Raw genomic sequence first — 20,730 nt, forward strand, 5'->3', positions numbered from 1 at the left:
ACATTAATATATCACTGGAAGAATCTGCTTACCAAGGCAGCTTATTAGTATTTCTGAATACTGCAAATTAAATCAGCTTGTTAGCACTTTCATCCTTTAAGCATATAGATTAGGTTCTTATTTAAAATTTCTGTGTTAACAGCAGAATAAATATTATTTTTCTTGCACAGACTAAAGTATGGTAACAGTTAATAAAGAAAATGAAAGGCAATCTTATTTTTGGCAGGACTGTTATTCCGTTTCCATTGTACGTGTGCCACAACATGTTCAGCTGGTCATCAAGAATCCAGCCTGCATATTTTAAGGTTATAAAAACTGTTAAAACAGTCACCAAGGCTCCTATTCAAATCAGTAGCAGTTCTGTCACAGGCTTAAATGGCCAAAACTTCTCCAAGAATTCATAGAAAACTTCGCTCTTCTCCTCTCTACTCACCAGTCATATAGTAAAAAATGAATGCAAAACACTTTTAATAAATGAATAAATAAATGAGCCGGGATAGTTCAGAAATACACCCCCTGGATTGGCACTGCACTAAATAGAGTGAGAAGACACTGTAGAATGTGGAACTGTTACCTAGCACACAGACAAAACCCAAAGCCCCCAATGCAGTTTATTTGGCTGCTGGCAGAGGGGCAGAAGCTGCCGTCACACCCCAGCACAGCACACCCCTCCCACCGCCTTCTGCCCCTACCAGGTGCCTTCATCTCTCTCGGGTCCCAGGTCTGCTGGCACGGCTAACGATGGCAGGGGAACATCATCTGCACAAATGTCATTGCTGCAGAGGTTCTGCTTCCAACCACTATGGCACAAGCAGCACAGAGATGAGGAGCCTGTTGAATACTTCTGTCCTTTCACCCAAATCTAAATCTCACTGTACTATACAGAATCAGTAAATCACTTGAGAGCTGCTACTTTCACATGAAAACATCTGAAGAGATCCCATCACGATGGCACGGCAAAGAAACAGAGAAGAGGCCAGAAAACAAGAGTGAAGGAAACAAAAACAGAGAAGAAAGCTGGAGCTGGAAATGCACTGGAACCAGTCAATATATTTTCACAAGCAGTGATTTGCACTACCAAAACGTACAGGCAAAGAGTATTTTTTAAAGCTTCCTCCCAGCCTGTCACAGGTGGTTCCTCACACTGGCAGACAGCTGTGACCCTCAGAAGCATTACTGACCCAGCTGGGTCTCAAATTCCTGGTATGCTGGAGCATTATACAAAATTAAGTGGTATTTCCTTAAATAATGTAAAAGTGACTTTACATTCTGGAGTGTTGAACTGCTTTCTCTCAAACTTAACGCCAAAGAAGATCCAGGAAAAGCTTTTTCTCCTAGACTGAAAAAATAATCTGCTAGTATTAGTCTTCACAGAGAAAATGCTGCATAACTTTACACCCAAACCCTGCAACTGGGTATGCAGGAAGTTTCCACATCAACACCAAACTATAAAAAAACCCCTACACTACCACAGTTAAGTCACTGAGATAAGACTGTGGGACTTGCGATGCATATTCCAGTTCAACGGCCTTTCTCTAGCACAAAGCAGCTGTGACTTCACCACAACCACTGAGTCCATTTCCCACCTATGAAGGAAATAATTACACATTCATATCTCAGCACTCACAGGGGCTTATACAGCAACACCCAGGGCAAAAAAATAGTGCTGTCTATAGGCAACTTAGAACATCATCATTCAGATCTTGTAATGCACCTCAATGGTGTATTTGGGGTCTTTTTTTTTTTCGTTTTTCTGCAGAATTATAAAATGCATGCAACAGATTACAGTGCTCATTGTAAAAACTTCTTGCTTTTTCCACATCCAGGACTTCTCTGCTTTTACTTATTGCTTGCCTGTGGTTTCTTTTCCCTTACACTATCACTGTATTTTACTATAAAACAACTATCCTGTACAGGACAGATCATGTTTCAGGTAAAAGCAGTAGACTTTGTAGGAAACGTTAACATTTTTTCGCCATACAATGAAAAAATGATACTATGGTCTTCAGTCAGAGGGTGTGTGGGTTTATATTACCCCAGCAATACCCTCTGCCATGCAGTGCAGGGAGAACAAGGCAAAAGCAGTAAGTACAAGTAATCACGTGTTTAACTAGTGAACAGCGACAGGGGTTTAATACAATTGCATGTAACATCTATGGCTGCACCTTCCACAACCTCAGCGTTAAAGGCCCTTGCTGAAACACAGGGGGTCACATCAACTGTCACAAGCACAAATCACACTGCACATTCCGAGTGCTCACAAGTTCTGCCGTGGCACACAGCCAGCACGTCCAACAGCTGAAGTCTAATACAAAAGCATATTTACTTTATCAAGGCAACCCAAGTTTACTATCACTGCAGAAAACTGCCAAATCAATGCAATAACAAGAGAAACACTTGATGAAGCTGCAAACCCAGCCCCTACTTGCCATTATTTATGTGCACATTTCCTTTGGTTCCCCCCCCCGACGAGCCCCTCCAAGTGCCACAAAACTGCTTCGTAAGGGAAAGACCTGGAGCACTGAACCTTATAACAAGCAGTAACTTCTGCAAGACAGAGGATAGAGTTCAGTTCTTCCCCCTAGCAAGCTGGTAGTTACTCCAAAAACAAAGCATGCACTGCTCATTGGTTTGACCTGAAGTGTCTATTGGGGTTTTTTTCCATTAATACTTTCACTGACACACAAACGCTGTTTCATCTCGTGCTTTACTTGTATTAATCAACCCCAGAAAAACAACTGTGCAGCTTTCACTTCTTCACCTTGCCTCAAAGCTCTGTAACACCTGGTGAACACACAGCTCCTTCAATCAGGACATCTCCAGAAGCTGATGCAGCATGACAGACCATGCTCACACACACACACACGCTGAGATCTGGAGACACAAGATGCTTTTTCCGCATCTTCTGTGACTAACAGACTGAAATCCCCAACGCTCTCTCCTGTAACCCAGCCCCGGTGCGTGCCCTGTGCTCTGTCCCGGGTCCTCCTCCTGGTCCAGCTCCCCACATCCATCCCCTCTCAGGCTGCCCCAAGCTCTCCCCACGCAGGCCTGGCTCAAGCCAACATGCCCCAGCTATTCCAACAGTCCTGCAGGGCCTCAGCCAGGGCACAGGACTTCACCCTGCGGGCTGACAGACAACTTTCCCACAGAACTCCATTCCCTCACCTCACTGCTGCAGAGAGCTGCTGCTGCCTTTGGCATCCTCCAGGCCAAACTCAGGGAGTTCTTCAAACTCCAGGGATTGCTGCAGTCCGCACTAAAACTGGGTAAAGGAACCCCAATGTGCAGAAAATATCCCTTGTGTGTACAAGATGCTCTCAGCAGACCCTGCACAGCCGTGTGTTACCCTCTCCCCAGACAGTGCTGCCTGTTGAAGGGATGTTGCTCTCCGTTTGGGATACCCGAGATGAATACCAGCTTCGGGTGAAAAGAGCCATCATCACGCCTCTAAGGGGACTTTTCTAAGGCTCGTCATTCCTCTGGGCTATTCCAGGTCTGAGTCTGCCCTTCCCATTTCCACTGCTAAGAAAACATTCTTGAAATATTTTTTACTGTTTCTGCAATAATTCTCTGTCCTACAGCAGCCTCAAAAATCATGGCTAAAGCAGCTGCTGCAGAGACAATGAACAACACAGAAATATTTTATGTGCTATCACTACTTCTAGCTAGATAAATACAAATATTGCTGTCCTTCATACCAACTGCATTTGTCCTACAGAAACACACACAGTGAGGAGCTGTAGAGGACAAGAACCCTCCTGAATGATCAGGCGCAACGTCTTTGCTCTCTGAGCTTTTCCAGGTCATTAATATTTCACTTCTATGAATTCCTCAGCTGCTTTTACAACAGGTTCCTTTCTCTCCTTCTGAAGTACGAGCAAGAGGACTTGTTTGAAGCACCCAGCAGACCTTGCCTCCCTCCCCACCCCCGTGCCCCTGAGAGTTTAACACCTCCAGTGCAATCTATCCCAGATAGAAAACCCCCCGCGGGCGGAGCAGAGGGTCAGAGGAGATTCCGAGTCTCCCTTCTAGTTCCAGCAGCTCTAAAGGTGCGCAGTAAGAAAATAAAGCGTACCGCAGTTTCTCTCCATGCCTGCTGTTGGAAACCACGGGCAGTCCTGCAGCTCCTGCCCCCAACCCCCCCGGGCAGAGGCCGCCCAGGACAGCCGGTGCCTCGGCCCCCCCAGCCCCATTCTGAGCCCCCCGCTCCCCGCCCGCCCGCAGGGTCAGTGCCGATCGCTCCGTGACCACCGGAGAGGAAAAGCCCCGCACCGACAGAGCGGAGAAACGCCCCGAACAGCCTCTGCTCTCCCGCCGCTCCCGCGGCAGCAGCGAGGCCGGAGCTCCCTCCCCGGGAGCGGGGCGGCTGCCGCGGGACCGGCTCCCCCACTGTGCCCCGGCCCCCCCCAGCGCCCCGGCCCCCCCCAGCGCCCCGGCCCCCCCCAGCGCCCCGGCCCCCCCCAGCGCCGCGGCGCCGCCTCTGCCCCGGGACGGGCCGCCCCCCGGGGGACCCCTGCGGGCACCGAGACCCTGCCCGCCCCGCCGCCAAGGCGCTACCGCCGGCGCCCCCCCCGCGCCGGCCGCCCTCACTCGTCCCCGCCGCTCCCGGAGCGCGGCCCCCGGGGATCGGCGCAGAGCTGCGGCCCCGGGACCGCCCCGACGCGACCCCCGCCCGCCTCCCCTCAGCGCCCGGGAGCCGAGGCGGCCCCCCCGCCGCCCGCACCCCCGCCCTCCCCCCCTCAGCGCCCGGGAGCCGAGGCGGCCCCCCCGCCGCCCGCACCCCCGCCCTCCCCCGCCAGCCGCCGCGGCCCGGCCCGGCTCCCCCGGCTCCTCAGCGTGGCGGCACCGCCCGGGCCGGCGCCGCGTTACCTGCCCGGGCTCCTCCAGCGCCCGGCTCTGCTCGTTGTCCGCCGGCGGGGGCTGGGGACGCTCCTGGAAGCTGTGACCCCGGAGCATCGCCCGGCCCGGACTGACAGCCCCCCTCTGCCGGAGCGGCGGGACCAGCGCCCGGGCACTGCCGGCGGCGAGGCGGGCAGGGGAGGGCAGGCCGCGGGGCGGGCCCGGCGGGGCCAGGGCGCCTTCCCGGGGCACTCGAGGTGGTGCTGCCGCTGCGGGCGCGGGCCCTGGGGGCTCCGGGGGCTGCGGCACAGAAGCCTCGGAGACAGCCCCGCGCCGCGCAGCACTGCCCCGGGACGAAGCGCAGCTGCCGCCTGACAGGAAACCTACCCCCCGGACCGGACCGGACCGGCCCGGCCCCGGCACAGCCCCTGTCCAGCCGCGGCCCCGCCCCGCCCCGGCCCGACCCCGCCGCGTGGCCCCACCCCGCCTCTCGCCGCGCTCCGCCGTTGCTCCGATGGGGAGAAGCCGCGGCCGTGCCCGTTGGTTCCGTTGGGGAGCGGCGGCGGTTGACAGGGCAGCTCGGCGGCAGCTCGGCGGCAGCTCGGCGGCGCGGCCCTCGCCTGGTGGAGGTGGGTGCCGGGGCTGGCCCGGCCTGGCGGGGGCTCTCCGGGAAGGCGTTGCGGGGCTGCCGGGCCCTCGCTGGAGGAGGGAAGGAGGCGGCGGTTGCGGCCTGGGGGTGGCGGAGCTGGGAGCGGTGCTGGGGGCTCTGCGTGGCGGGCGGGGCTGAGGCCTCTTCCCCCGCCTCTCCCCGCAGCGGCCGCGGTTACTCCCGGCGTTACGGGGGTGGGGAAAGGCGGGGGGGGGGGGGGGGAGGAAACTTTCCGGTGCTGCTGTGGGGCGGCAGGGAGCGGCCAGGGCCATGGCAAGGCCGTGAGAGCGGGAAACCTGCGGAGCCTTGCGCTGAGAGACGGGCATCTGCAGAGGGAACAGGCTCCGTTTGAATCTCTTTCAGTGTAAGTGCTGATGCGTTGTGGTTTTATAAGCTGCCGGCTGTGAGGTTTGGAGCCTTTCCAGCCCCTGTGCTGCCTGGCAGCGCTGCAGGCTGTGTGTGTGCGGTGAGCACGCTTGGCTTGGTGTGCCAGTCGGGATCCCCCTCGGAAGGTGTCTGCAGCTCCAAACTCTGCTGGCACCGTGAGCAGAATTACAGGGACATCTCCCCGCACACAAGTCCGTTGCAGTGGCCCCAAGCAGGCAGTGTGCCCGTTTCCCCCAGCACATCCCAGGGAATGACGGTGCTGTGTGACTGACACAGTGTGCAGACAGATGGACAGTCGCACCTTGTCTGTGACCTGTGTTAGTGGTGGGACCTGACTTCTCGGAGTGCGGGGCTCGCAGGAATGCTTTGAATTCCAGCTTGGCTGGCAGAGCTTCATGTTTGCCTTTGGCCCCTTGGGTAAAAAAGCACAGAGTGAGAGCATAGTCTTGACAAATCACACTCTAAAATAAGCTTATATTTAAACCAACTAAACTGTCAGTTACCTAACAAATATGTTTCCTGTCAAGGTCTGGTAAGAGTTTTGCCCTGGGACTTGTGTAGCTGATGAATAACACTCCTGGATCGGCACAGCACAGGTATGTTTCTTTCCAGCAGTAGCTTATTCCCAGCTCAGTGTTTGTTCAAACTTTATCAGTATTTCAGGCCAAGTTGTTCCTGGTTTTCATATAGTTGTCTGACAAGAACTGTAGATCAAACTAAATGTTGACGCTTAGTTTATGTATCGCTTTACCTCATTTGCATCTTGGTGAAGTTTGTCTGGCTTCATGAAGTCCTGGATCTGCCTTTTACAAGCTGGATGGGAACGCTGAGCTGTTAACTGTTCTGACCCCAAAGTGCTGGCGTCTTTCAGGTTCTTTGCTGGGGGGAACAAAAATATTACGACTGCTTAATAGGCAATGCTTTTTCTGAGCAAAAGGGCTTTGAACCAGCCCTGGTCTGTCTGCTGCTTTAATGAACACCGTGTGTTCTCCATTAGTATTTAGAGATAAAATATATATGCATGGCTGTAGCACAGACATGGGAATGTAGTATTAGAGACCATTGACTCATCCTGTCCAAAGCTTCAAAACTGCAGGACGCCATGTGGTAGGTGTCCAACTGCTGGGATGCTTGCTGCCACAGTCTGTGAGTCTACGAGCCCAGGGAGTTGCTGTCATAGTCTGTGAGCCCAAGGAGTTAAACTTAATTCATAACAAAAGCTGCCAAGCCACGTCTGTAACATCACAGGAAAAAGCAATTGAAGAGTGCAGACAAAATATACTAATGTTTTGAAATAAAATGCACTTTTTAAAGATTATTTTGAAATCTACTTGTCTGCTATCAACACTGGATCAATTTACTTCCATTTTCTGTAGCAAATTTTCACTGCCCAGATTCTGAGATGCACAAAAATCATTAAATTTTGGATTAATAAATGAATTGCTGATCTGTAAAATGACTGAAAAAAATACTAAAAAGCAGTTCTTTAACTTGCACTCTGGCATGAGGTCTTCTAATTTTCTAGTGTCCCTTTAATAGCTAAAACTATCTGCTAGTCTTCAGAATTTCTCTGAACTCTGTCATGTATTAAGCTACACTGTGTTATATTTATAATACCAATTTATTTATCAGGTCCTGCAGAGATAACCATGAAGTTTGGGTTACTCTTGCAATGAACTTTTATTCTAAATGGCCACTATAATGGGATGATGGAGAAGTGGATGCGGAACAATATGATTGTTTGGTGGTTTTTTTTTTTAATTCTATCTTCCTTGTCAGACATGGGTTTTAGCAAGGTTGTGGTATATGTGTAGGGCTTTTTCCCTGGTAAACAGTTGCTTTGCATTGGAAGAAGGATGGCTGGTCTTGTTTCATCATGATGTGAACCCCACTGCAGAGCCTCTCCGCAGCTATCAGAAACTTGCTATGTAAATTTTGAACAGGATAAAGAAAGCTTTCTCCTTAGAGAAACTGCAGCTATCAGTTTCAAATTGACTTGTCTTATATGAGACTTTAGAAGCTTTATGTTATGTGATCAGAAAGCAAAAAAAGGGTTTTATTTTATCTCACAGGATGAAACCGGATTTGGATAAGGAGGACTTTTTCAGACCATCCTATATTGCTGGTGTTGAGCCACTTCAGAGAACAGCACCAGGAAGCGTAGAAGGTTTTAAAACAGATCTCTCTTTGGTTTGTGCAAGCTCAAACACAAGCCAGGTAAGAAAGCTTTAATGTTTGCATTGTTTGGATATTTTTTAATAAGCTTAGTCTTTGCATCAATAAGAATAATCAGAATTTTACAGAGAAGATGAAAAGCATCTTTAGTGTGTTTTTAATTTGGAGGAGATAGATAGGATTAGACTAAGTTGTGTGGCACTGCATTGATACTTCATTGGGTGCATCAGTCTTCTGTGAATGAGGCTAATTGCCAGCTTGGAGCAGCTTAATCATAGAATGGTTTTGTGAGTTTCATTCTTGATCTCTAATTGCCTTAATGTTGTATATATGTGTGTGTGTGTGTGTATATATACACATGCTGCAAGATTATGAACTCTTAAGTTATCACAGCAAACTTCTGCAGGGGCCTGAGCACTTGTGAAAACTGATGTAGTGAATTACTTTTGCTTCCCTTGTCATCCAATAAGTCTGTTTAGAATAGCCTGGTGAAAATAAAACTGTCTTAACATGCTAGCTATCCAGCAAAGAATCTAGTCAAATTTCTAACTTCCTTAATTTTTTTAATTTAAGAGGAGCAGTTTGGAGCCTAAGGAACACATACCAATTTGCCTGCGTATTAGGCCGTTTACATCGTCAGAAAGAGAAAATGAATTGCAGGCGTGACATTTATATAGTTTAAAAATACCTTAAACGTATGCTTGGGGTTTTTGTTGGTTTTTGTTGTTTTTTTTTTTTCCGCTGAGCTTTTCATACTCTTTTCATGCCTGCATTGTTTCTGCTTCCTTTTAATAGAACTGTGTTTCACTTGAGGATTCAACAACCGTCATACGGGATCTTTGTATTGGCATATTGCAACGACACTGTATTGCTGTCCAGTGGAGCTGTTACACCAATGACTGGTGATGTCCTGCCAGCGACGTGTCTTAAAGTCTCTGTTCTCTTTTGCAGGGAGACCGTCGAGAGAGCACTAACAGCAAAGCACCGGTTGGTTGTAAGGGTATGTTTTATATTAAAGAATTGCAATTAAAGCAGGCAAAGAAGCTTTCTTAAGGTCAACAACTGACTTCTGGCCTATGTTAATAATAAAATAACTACTTGACATTTTTATATGCCTGTGAATTGGACAGTGAGTAAGTTATCTGGCCAGAAAACACAAGGATACAATGGTTAGAAGTATACCTGAAAGGCATTAAATGAGATGAAGCTATGGCAAGGAAGAGTAGTACTACTTATGCTACGGTCTCTAGTGGTATCCTGACCCTGTATGTAATCAGATAAACCTAATTCTGCCATTTAAAAACTACCTAAATACTAGGTTTGCTTTAAAATGTTAGAATGTCATGTACTTGTCAGTTTGATTCTCTGTCTTCTAAAGACATTGAAGAGACTTGAATAATTCTAACAAAGCTGCATGGTTTTGATAGAATTTGCAAGTGGGAAAGGAAGTGGTAGATTAGGTGTCTGGCAGATATGTAGGGTAAGCACGTGACTTCCAGATATTTAAGAAAGGGGAGAAAAATTCCAAAGGACTTTTGTCTGGGGTAAGTGCTTTTTAGAAGGCTGCTATAATACCAGTTTTCACTTATTAATTTTTTGAATGAAGTTCATTTTACAAGGTCTATACTGAGTTGTAATATTTTGTACTTGGCAGATTTGGAAGAACTCTTAAAAGGCTCAGAACAGTCTAGCACAACTGCGAAAAATGACGTGAAGTTTTCTCTGTGGGTTTCATTTTGTGAGATTTACAATGAATATTTTTATGATCTATCGATTGCTGTATCAAACGACAAGAAAAGAAAAACACTACACCTTGCTCAAGACATCAAGGGATGTTCTTATGTAAAAGGTGATTAGAATACATTGCAAATTGCCAAACATGTAATTTGAAAAGTCAGTCTTCCTGTAATAATGTTTCTTTCTAGATTAGAAAACTCCGAACTGTATTCACTGTGGCACTAGAAATGTCCACCTGTCGCGGATGAAAGTATTGACACGGTAATATTTAGTAAGAAATCTAGGTTTATTAATAACTAACAGCAATTTGTTATTATAAAATAATTCAGAAATACTAAAAGAAAGAAAAGCGACTTATTCAGATTCTAAAATGACAAGATTCACACTAACTTACTTAACGGTACCTATATATACATATATACACATGCATGCACATAACAAAATGGACAAACATACAGAAACAAAGGTGTTTGGATTCAGTAGAATGGACACAGAACAGACATACACACACAGAAACAAGGGTACGTACCCACACACACACACACACAGAGTAAAGAGAAGCTAGCTCAAAGAAAATTTCCCTCTTGAGTTTAGAGCAAATACTCACAATGCCTTGGCATTCCTCAACGGGCAATAATTGAGACTCGAGCGGGGGACTTCGCCCTGGCCTTCCGTCTGGAGCAGACGGCACCTTAAGGGTTTGGTACCTGAGAGGCGTCCCAGCTCAGGGGAGATGCTGGTCACAGGCCCGCTGCAATCCAGGAGAGCTCAAAGGGTCTCCCTGGTGGTCGCCATTTATAGGGTCCAAGATAATTGACTTTTGTCAAATGCCTTCTGGTGCCTTCCAGCAGTTACAAAAGAATTTGATTAATGTGCGACTCTGTTATTGTTCCCATTTGACCACATCCCAGGCACAGGTGTGCCAGGCCCTTAGGAGTTGATGGGCCATTTTAACCATTTCCGAGCAATCGGGAGGGGCAGGAGCCAGGCTCGTTAACATTGTCAGTCCTTATCTCCACAGACTGGTGTATAGCTCGGGGGATGTGGGTGGAATCGCACCTAGCACCAAGCAGCCCAACAAAGAGGGGCGGGGGGGGGGTAAGGATTGCACCACCACACCACCTTGAGCGTGAAAGGCAACAATTTGCATCACAGAAGTATCTGTGCCTTTAATAGTGTTTTCTCTCTATTCTTAACTGTAACTCTGCAAAGCCTGCGTGCACTCCACTGCCTTGATATTTCTTTGAAATGGGAGAAATATTGAGAACAATTGACAAATTTTTTAGTGTTTTGGTTTTTTCCATTTTCTTAAAAAAAGACTCCAGATTCTTACCTATAGTTATAATTGGCTCAACAGTTCTATTTTTTAGTATTTTCTGTAGAGATGCACTTCAGAGAATATGTGAGAAAGTTCAGTCTGACTGCAAATTACATTTTACAGTACTCTAATCAAGCCTGTGATGTAATTTGTTGTGGGTTGCGGGAGGCGGGGGGTTAGCAGAACTCTAACAGTTCAGTGTTTGTTTCTGGCCATGGGAAAAACAGCTTTCAAATCCTATTGGATTTGTTAGAGGTTCTTTGGACAATCAAGACACCAATTCTAGATTAAAGGCTTTTTTGGAGGTGTTTGGCCTGCTCCTTTTATCTTTCATATGCCAAACTATAGATTCAAAAAGCTGAATCAGATGATAAACCCAACTCCTTCATTTCTTCAAAGACTAGAAAATGTGTGAAGTAGGAAATAGTCTGCTTTGAGCTATGCTTCAGCATAATCTCTTTTTATAACATTTGGAAGTATAAGATTGTTCCTGATGTTCTTGAGGAAAACCAGCTAATGATTTTCTTATTTTTCTTGGTCACAGCTGGTGGTTTTTTTGCTAGTACAATTTTGGTGACCTCTAGTTTAACAGAGGCCATAATGTTCATATTATAAGTTCCATTAGTAGGGTTGTAGGTATTTACTCGAGCCCATACCAAGATGACATACAGTCATCATACTGCAGACAGAATTCTTCACTGATTTTTTTTAACTTGATGGCCCTGAAAGATGTCTAGGTGATTTCCCCCCCTGCCCTCAAAATCATAGGCTAAACCAGAGAAGCTGTCCAGGTAGAATTCTGCCTTGATGAGTATGGACATAGGGCTTTCATGCTCATATTAGACCCTGTGCTTTGGCTTTCCAGAGCGCGGGCTGAGGTTGCTCACTTAATTTGGATGGAGCATATTTCTGTGTGCTGACAGGATGAAATGATGAGATAGATGTGCCCTTCCTTTCCCATGGAAGGAAGAATCTTGATTTTGTCATCATATAATTTCTGTCTGAAGCATGCTTAGTAAATGTTTTTATGTCTCAAGTAAACGTATTGTTCTTGGTGTGCATATCTTATCCCCTAATCCCTTCTTTCTTTTTGATAATGATATTTACAAGATTACCATGTTTGTTTTTCCTAAAGATCTGCAGTGGGTTCAGATTTCTGATTCTAAAGAAGCTTTTAGTCTTCTAAAACTGGGGTTGAAACACCAGAGTATCACAAGCAAGAAACTAAATACTTGCTCCAGCAGAAGGTGAGAAACTTTCTGAATAACATTGGGCATAGGATGGTGTCTGGGAGGAGGGGGGAACTAAAATATGGGTTGTGGCTTTTGGGAGGGGAAGAGGCTTTAACAGGGCCTAGATATCTAGGTTTGGCATCCTTTAGCACTGTGTGACCCAGTGCTTTGAATCAAAAGGATTCAATCCTTCAGTAAGATGAAAATGTTCAAAAACTAACAGTTTTATCAAATACTCTCCTTCAAGCAAAAACATTTAGCTTTATTCCATCTAACTGTCTGAGGAAAAAGCAAAATAAAGGCTACATAAACATCTCTTTAGAAGTTTGTATCTGATAGAGTATATGCTTAGAGAAGTTGAAAGATTCAACAGTGTTTTGAACAGATGTTGTGGAGGCTAAAAATATTTTGAATGTATTCGTCTACTTTATCACTTCTCTGCTGATTTAAGCTTTTCCTTTTAGTCACAGCATATTCACAGTTAAGATACTAAAAGCTGAAGATTCAGGAGCACCGCGAGTGACCCAAGTCAATGAGTAAGTTCAGAGCAGAGACCCTCTCTTCTTTGTGATGGAACTGTCAGTTCTGGTCTGTGTTGGTGTGCTGGTACTGGGAACTGTCAGTTCTGGTCTGTGTTGGTGTGCTGGTACTGGGAACTGTCAGTTCTGGTCTGTGTTGGTGTGCTGGTACTGGGAACTGTCAGTTATGGTCTGTGTTGGTGGACTTGTACTGCACTATACGCCCAGTGCTTCCTGGTAGAAACTCATTCCTGTGTGGTGGTTTCCCCAGTTCCTACCATCACACAGTTGTTGACCCTCTACCTCCAGCCATCAGGCTGCAGGGCTCTTCTGTGCCTTGTCCCCTCTGTGCAGCACAAGGTTCTGTCAGCCTGCTGTCCACCTGAACTCCTCTGAGTCCTTAGAAGGAAGAGATGGTGGGGGGAGGGGAAATAGGAGGTGTGTTGGGAAAAGGTTTGTCAGGAAGTAATGTAAAATTTGATTGAGAAAACAACATTGAAAAGGATGGAAGTGTTTGTGCAGATGAAGATCAAGAAATTCTTCTTCTAAAAAAAATGATCGTTTTTAAAAGTGAATAATTTGTGCATGTTCTAAGGTAAATAAAGGGAATTTTCCTTATCTGCTTTCAGACTGTCAATGTGTGATCTTGCTGGTTCAGAAAGATATGCCAAGACCCACAGTGAAGGTCACAGATTGAAAGAGAGTGGAAATACAAACACCTCTCTTCTGATTCTGGGCAAGTGCATTAACGCACTCAGGAACTGTCAATGGTCAAAGTAAGTCCTTTTACGAATTGCAAACTGGTTGTGGCTTTTAGGTACTGCCTCCAATGTTTAAAAGCTGTTGTTTAAAATACGCAATACTAACACTAAGTTTTTGGCAGAAATGATGTATAGACTTCTTGATCTACCAGAGTTACCTTAAAACTTGTCTTGTTTTTCTCTTTTCCTTGTTTTGCTCTTTTGCTCTAATCTCCTTTAAGCATGCTATCATATATTTTAGCAATTTAACTTTACTCCTCTGAGCTTGGTTTATCAAAGAAACAAACTTTGGAATAAGTTTAAAACCCCCTTTTCACTAGTGTCATAGTAAGAGTCAAATTTTTAGCCTTTTATTACTCCTTATGAACTAACTCAACTGTCTACGTACTTCTAGTGTAACATTTTTTTCATCAGCAGAATATTGCTGTGCTATCATAACTGGGCACCATTTGACAAAAATTGTCTGTTTTTAATAAATACTGACATAACTTTTAACACTCCTCCTGATCCAGCTAACCATATGCAGACAAAAGAAAGCCTTCCTGCTATTTATGCCCTAGCTTGGGGATCTAAATAAAAGTGAAATAATACAAGAAGTTAGTTTTCTAAAAAACAGTACGATCTATAGTCACAGCTGGATATAACTGTCTAGCAACTGCTTTCTCCACATGTTCTCATTTGCAGATCTGTTTCTGTCCCAGAAGTTAAATGAACTCAGTCTGCTGGTTGATGTGCTTTGCCAAATTCACTTACCCCGTAACACTGTTCCTGACGCCTGTTCAAAGTCTGTAACACCTTAAGATGAAAAAGCTTTGCTAGCGTGTGTTCCTGATTATGTTTTGTGAATTTACAGTCTGTCTTATTTTCCTGTTCTTTCCAGATAGGAAGGATGCATTAAAACTAGCAGCTGCTTAGAGGGCTGTTAATGTATGCAGAATGTCTTTTTCTGATCCTAATAACTTGGAATTTTAACAATGTAGAAGGAATGTTCTGAAGCATGATCTCTTAAAGTGTTAATACCTGCCCCTTGCCAGTTGAATAGGAAGTAGTATATTTCTTTAAAATATTTTGGACTGTCAGTCCTGCAGCAAAGCTACTTATGAGCTGTCTATGTACTCCTGTAGGAGTGTCGCTGCCTTCCTGAGTTCTGTAGCACTGTCCATATAACTGAATAGCTGTTATGTGTGCAAAATGCAGCCAACCTATTTGGTGGCAAGTGTGCGTTCAGTCATGTTTTAGGAATTCTCATAACATTTCCTATAAGTATCATAAACTACATCCCCAGCTGTTAAATTCAAGTGCCAAACTGCTGGGAGATTAGGAAGAAAGTTCTGAAAAGTATCTCCATATGTTTGGTGTATGCTCATTTTCTTGCCTAGGCACTTGCTATTGTCCGTTCTCAGAGGCCGGATACTGAGTGAGAGAGATCTCTGATGATGTTGGATACTGCATGCGTAGGACTAGACATGTTCTCTTCATTAATGGTGAAAGGAAGAGAGAGGTTGGGGTATAGTTTGGTGTAGCATGAGGCTGTGTGACCTGCCCAAGGCTAAAGGTCGAACACTCCCTTAGTTTAGGTGCTCCCCCCAATTGTATTGCTGTAGCCTGTCTGAGGTGATGGCTAAAGCCACAGTCACAACAGCACACAGTCTATCTGCAAACAGCTGCATCCAGTCCAAAACAATTTTAATTGATTTAATGACTACTGCTTTAATAAATATTTTTAGGTCTTCATGCTGGATAGCTCTTACACTGGCTGGACATTATTAAGCATCTGGTCATCTGTTCTCTTGTCTCCAAAGGTCGCAGCAGCACATACCCTTTCAGGAGAGTAAGTTAACACATTTCCTTCAAGGATTCTTCAGTGCAAAGGGGAAGGTATACGTGATGGTAAACATAAGCCAGTGAGCTTCAGCATATGATGAAACACTCCATGTGTTAAAGTTCTCGGCCACTGCACAAAAAGTAAGTGTGTTGCAGTTTATCTTGATCAGTACTTCTGATTTGCCTTTAAAGAGCAGGTTCCCTCACTTCTAAGAATATGAATTTAGTTACTGGATTTTTCTGTCTCATGTTGTAATCATATTTTCTAATTGCTCCTAGTCACGCTTTATTTCCTTGTAAACCTTTTTAAAAGGCTTTGTTGGGACATACATATTTTTTTTTCTGGGAGTGGGAACATGTTATATTAAAAATCCATAATTCCCATAAAATATCCAGCCTGACAAGACACTTCCTATATTTGGAAGAAATTCCCTGAGACCTGGGTGAATTTTTCTTCTGTAGGCATTCCATGCTCTCACCTAGGAGCAAGTCTAGCTGCCCCATATACTACTGCTATCTTATATCTCCTATACTACTGCTATCTAAAATCTCGCCGAGGAGAGCAGCTCCAGTGCAGGCAAGCCCGTACTGGGGGGTTTTCGCGGCAAAAGGGACTGGAAAGTAGCTTTTTTTGGGGGGGGGACTTTTGAATCTTTTTGGAGACAGAAAGGCGGCTAGCCGGCTCTAAGGAGACTGGCAAGCCGGTGGGCGGGCAGCTGAGGAGGCGTGGGCTGTGGGCTGAGCCCAGGGCCGGTGGCGCCTGTTTTGAGCGAGGTGTGAACACAGCAACGGTCACTCGCCGAGGAGAGCAGCTCCAGTGCAGGCAAGCCCGTACTGGGGGGTTTTTGCGGCAAAAGGGACTGGAAAGTAGCTTTTTTTGGGGGGGGACTTTTGAATCTTTCTGGAGACAGAAAGGCGGCTAGCCGGCTCTAAGGAGACTGGCAAGCCGGTGGGCGGGCAGCTGAGGAGGCGTGGGCTGTGGGCTGAGCCCAGGGCCGGTGGCGCCTGTTTCGAGCGAGGTGTGAACACACCAACGGTCACTCGCCGAGGAGAGCAGCTCCAGTGCAGGCAAGCCCGTACTGGGGGGTTTTCGCGGCAAAAGGGACTGGAAAGTAGCTTTTTTTGTGGGGGGGACTTTTGAATCGTTTTGGAGACAGAAAGGCGGCTAGCCGACTCTAAGGAGACTGGCAAGCCGGTGGGCGGGCAGCTGAGGAGGCGTGGGCTGTGGGCTGAGCCCAGGGCCGGTGGCGCCTGTTTCGAGCGAGGTGTGAACACAGCAACGGTCACTCGCCGAGGAGAGCAGCTCCAGTGCAGGCAAGCCCGTACTGGGGGGTTTTCGCGGCAAAAGGGACTGGAAAGTAGCTTTTTTTTGGGGGGGGCGGTGCTTTTGAATCTTTTTGGAGACAGAAAGGCGGCTAGCCGGCTCTAAGGAGACTGGCAAGCCGGTGGGCGGGCAGCTGAGGAGGCGTGGGCTGTGGGCTGAGCCCAGGGCCGGTGGCGCCTGTTTCGAGCGAGGTATGAACACACCAACGGTCACTCGCCGAGGAGAGCAGCTCCAGTGCAGGCAAGCCCGTACTGGGGGGTTTTCGCGGCAAAAGGGACTGGAAAGTAGCTTTTTTTGGGGGGGGGACTTTTGAATCTTTTTGGAGACAGAAAGGCGGCTAGCCGGCTCTAAGGAGACTGGCAAGCCGGTGGGCGGGCAGCTGAGGAGGCGTGGGCTGTGGGCTGAGCCCAGGGCCGGTGGCGCCTGTTTCGAGCGAGGTGTGAACACACAAACGGTCACTCGCCGAGGAGAGCAGCTCCAGTGCAGGCAAGCCCGTACTGGGGGGTTTTCGCGGCAAAAGGGACTGGAAAGTAGCTTTTTTTGGGGGGGGGCGGTGCTTTTGAATCTTTTTGGAGACAGAAAGGCGGCTAGCCGGCTCTAAGGAGACTGGCAAGCCGGTGGGCGGGCAGCTGAGGAGGCGTGGGCTGTGGGCTGAGCCCAGGGCCGGTGGCGCCTGTTTCGAGCGAGGTGTGAACACAGCAATGGTCACTCGCCGAGGAGAGCAGCTCCAGTGCATGCAAGCCCGTACTGGGGGGTTTTCGCGGCAAAAGGGACTGGAAAGTAGCTTTTTTTGTGGGGGGGACTTTTGAATCTTTTTGGAGACAGAAAGGCGGCTAGCCGGCTCTAAGGAGACTGGCAAGCCGGTGGGCGGGCAGCTGAGGAGGCGTGGGCTGTGGGCTGAGCCCAGGGCCGGTGGCGCCTGTTTCGAGCGAGGTGTGAACACACCAACGGTCACTCGCCGAGGAGAGCAGCTCCAGTGCAGGCAAGCCCGTACTGGGGGGTTTTTGCGGCAAAAGGGACTGGAAAGTAGCTTTTTTTGGGGGGGGACTTTTGAATCTTTCTGGAGACAGAAAGGCGGCTAGCCGGCTCTAAGGAGACTGGCAAGCCGGTGGGCGGGCAGCTGAGGAGGCGTGGGCTGTGGGCTGAGCCCAGGGCCGGTGGCGCCTGTTTCGAGCGAGGTGTGAACACACCAACGGTCACTCGCCGAGGAGAGCAGCTCCAGTGCAGGCAAGCCCGTACTGGGGGGTTTTCGCGGCAAAAGGGACTGGAAAGTAGCTTTTTTTTGGGGGGGACTTTTGAATCTTTTTGGAGACAGAAAGGCGGCTAGCCGGCTCTAAGGAGACTGGCAAGCCGGTGGGCGGGCAGCTGAGGAGGCGTGGGCTGTGGGCTGAGCCCAGGGCCGGTGGCGCCTGTTTCGAGCGAGGTGTGAACACAGCAACGGTCACTCGCCGAGGAGAGCAGCTCCAGTGCAGGCAAGCCCGTACTGGGGGGTTTTCGCGGCAAAAGGGACTGGAAAGTAGCTTTTTTGTGGGGGGGACTTTTGAATCTTTTTGGAGACAGAAAGGTGGCTAGCCGGCTCTAAGGAGACTGGCAAGCCGGTGGGCGGGCAGCTGAGGAGGCGTGGGCTGTGGGCTGAGCCCAGGGCCGGTGGCGCCTGTTTCGAGCGAGGTGTGAATACACCAACGGTCACTCGCCGAGGAGAGCAGCTCCAGTGCAGGCAAGCCCGTACTGGGGGGTTTTTGCGGCAAAAGGGACTGGAAAGTATCTTTTTTGTGGGGGGGACTTTTGAATCTTTTTGGAGACAGAAAGGTGGCTAGCCGGCTCTAAAGAGACTGGCAAGCCGGTGGGCGGGCAGCTGAGGAGGCGTGGGCTGTGGGCTGAGCCCAGGGCTGGTGGCGCCTGTTTCGAGCGAGGTGTGAACACACCAACGGTCACTCGCCGAGGAGAGCAGCTCCAGTGCAGGCAAGCCCGTACTGGGGGGTTTTTGCGGCAAAAGGGACTGGAAAGTAGCTTTTTTTGGGGGGGGACTTTTGAATCTTTTTGGAGACAGAAAGGCGGCTAGCCGGCTCTAAGGAGACTGGCAAGCCGGTGGGCGGGCAGCTGAGGAGGCGTGGGCTGTGGGCTGAGCCCAGGGCCGGTGGCGCCTGTTTCGAGCGAGGTGTGAACACACCAACGGTCACTCGCCGAGGAGAGCAGCTCCAGTGCAGGCAAGCCCGTACTGGGGGGTTTTCGCGGCAAAAGGGACTGGAAAATAGCTTTTTTTGGGGGGGGGCGGTACTTTTGAATCTTTTTGGAGACAGAAAGGCGGCTAGCCGGCTCTAAGGAGACTGGCAAGCCGGTGGGCGGGCAGCTGAGGAGGCGTGGGCTGTGGGCTGAGCCCAGGGCCGGTGGCGCCTGTTTCGAGCGAGGTGTGAACACACAAACGGTCACTCGCCGAGGAGAGCAGCTCCAGTGCAGGCAAGCCCGTACTGGGGGGTTTTTGCGGCAAAAGGGACTGGAAAGTAGCTTTTTTTGGGGGGGGACTTTTGAATCTTTCTGGAGACAGAAAGGCGGCTAGCCGGCTCTAAGGAGACTGGCAAGCCGGTGGGCGGGCAGCTGAGGAGGCGTGGGCTGTGGGCTGAGCCCAGGGCCGGTGGCACCTGTTTCGAGCGAGGTGTGAACACACAAACGGTCACTCGCCGAGGAGAGCAGCTCCAGTGCAGGCAAGCCCGTACTGGGGGGTTTTTGCGGCAAAAGGGACTGGAAAGTAGCTTTTTTTGGGGGGGGACTTTTGAATCTTTCTGGAGACAGAAAGGCGGCTAGCCGGCTCTAAGGAGACTGGCAAGCCGGTGGGCGGGCAGCTGAGGAGGCGTGGGCTGTGGGCTGAGCCCAGGGCCGGTGGCGCCTGTTTCGAGCGAGGTGTGAACACACCAACGGTCACTCGCCGAGGAGAGCAGCTCCAGTGCAGGCAAGCCCGTACTGGGGGGTTTTTGCGTCAAAAGGGACTGGAAAGTATCTTTTTTTTGGGGGGGACTTTTGAACCTTTTTGGAGACAGAAAGGCGGCTAGCCGGCTCTAAGGAGACTGGCAAGCCGGTGGGCGGGCAGCTGAGGAGGCGTGGGCTGTGGGCTGAGCCCAGGGCCGGTGGCGCCTGTTTCGAGCGAGGTGTGAACACAGCAACGGTCACTCGCCGAGGAGAGCAGCTCCAGTGCAGGCAAGCCCGTACTGGGGGGTTTTTGCGGCAAAAGGGACTGGAAAGTAGCTTTTTTTGTGGGGGGGACTTTTGAATCTTTTTGGAGACAGAAAGGCGGCTAGCCGGCTCTAAGGAGACTGGCAAGCCGGTGGGCGGGCAGCTGAGGAGGCGTGGGCTGTGGGCTGAGCCCAGGGCCGGTGGCGCCTGTTTCGAGCGATGTGTGAATACACCAACGGTCACTCGCCGAGGAGAGCAGCTCCAGTGCAGGCAAGCCCGTACTGGGGGGTTTTTGCGGCAAAAGGGACTGGAAAGTAGCTTTTTTTTGGGGGGGACTTTTGAATCTTTTTGGAGACAGAAAGGCGGCTAGCCGGCTCTAAGGAGACTGGCAAGCCGGTGGGCGGGCAGCTGAGGAGGCGTGGGCTGTGGGCTGAGCCCAGGGCCGGTGGCGCCTGTTTCGAGCGAGGTGTGAACACACCAACGGTCACTCGCCGAGAAGAGCAGCTCCAGTGCAGGCAAGCCCGTACTGGGGGGTTTTCGCGGCAAAAGGGACTGGAAAGTAGCTTTTTTTTGGGGGGGACTTTTGAACCTTTTTGGAGACAGAAAGGCGGCTAGCCGGCTCTAAGGAGACTGGCAAGCCGGTGGGCGGGCAGCTGAGGAGGCGTGGGCTGTGGGCTGAGCCCAGGGCCGGTGGCGCCTGTTTCGAGCGAGGTGTGAACACACCAACGGTCACTCGCCGAGGAGAGCAGCTCCAGTGCAGGCAAGCCCGTACTGGGGGGTTTTCGCGGCAAAAGG

General features: G+C 49.2%; 1 pseudogene; it reads left to right on the forward strand.

The window, feature by feature from the left end:
* Positions 1–6,428: 6,428 nt before the first annotated feature.
* On the forward strand, positions 6,429–15,938 carry LOC141948421 (kinesin-like protein KIF20B; annotated as a pseudogene).
* The last annotated feature ends 4,792 nt before the right edge of the window (positions 15,939–20,730 follow it).

The sequence above is a fragment of the Strix uralensis genome, chromosome 11, assembly GCF_047716275.1.
Source record: "Strix uralensis isolate ZFMK-TIS-50842 chromosome 11, bStrUra1, whole genome shotgun sequence".
In the NCBI taxonomy this organism is placed as follows: domain Eukaryota; kingdom Metazoa; phylum Chordata; class Aves; order Strigiformes; family Strigidae; genus Strix; species Strix uralensis.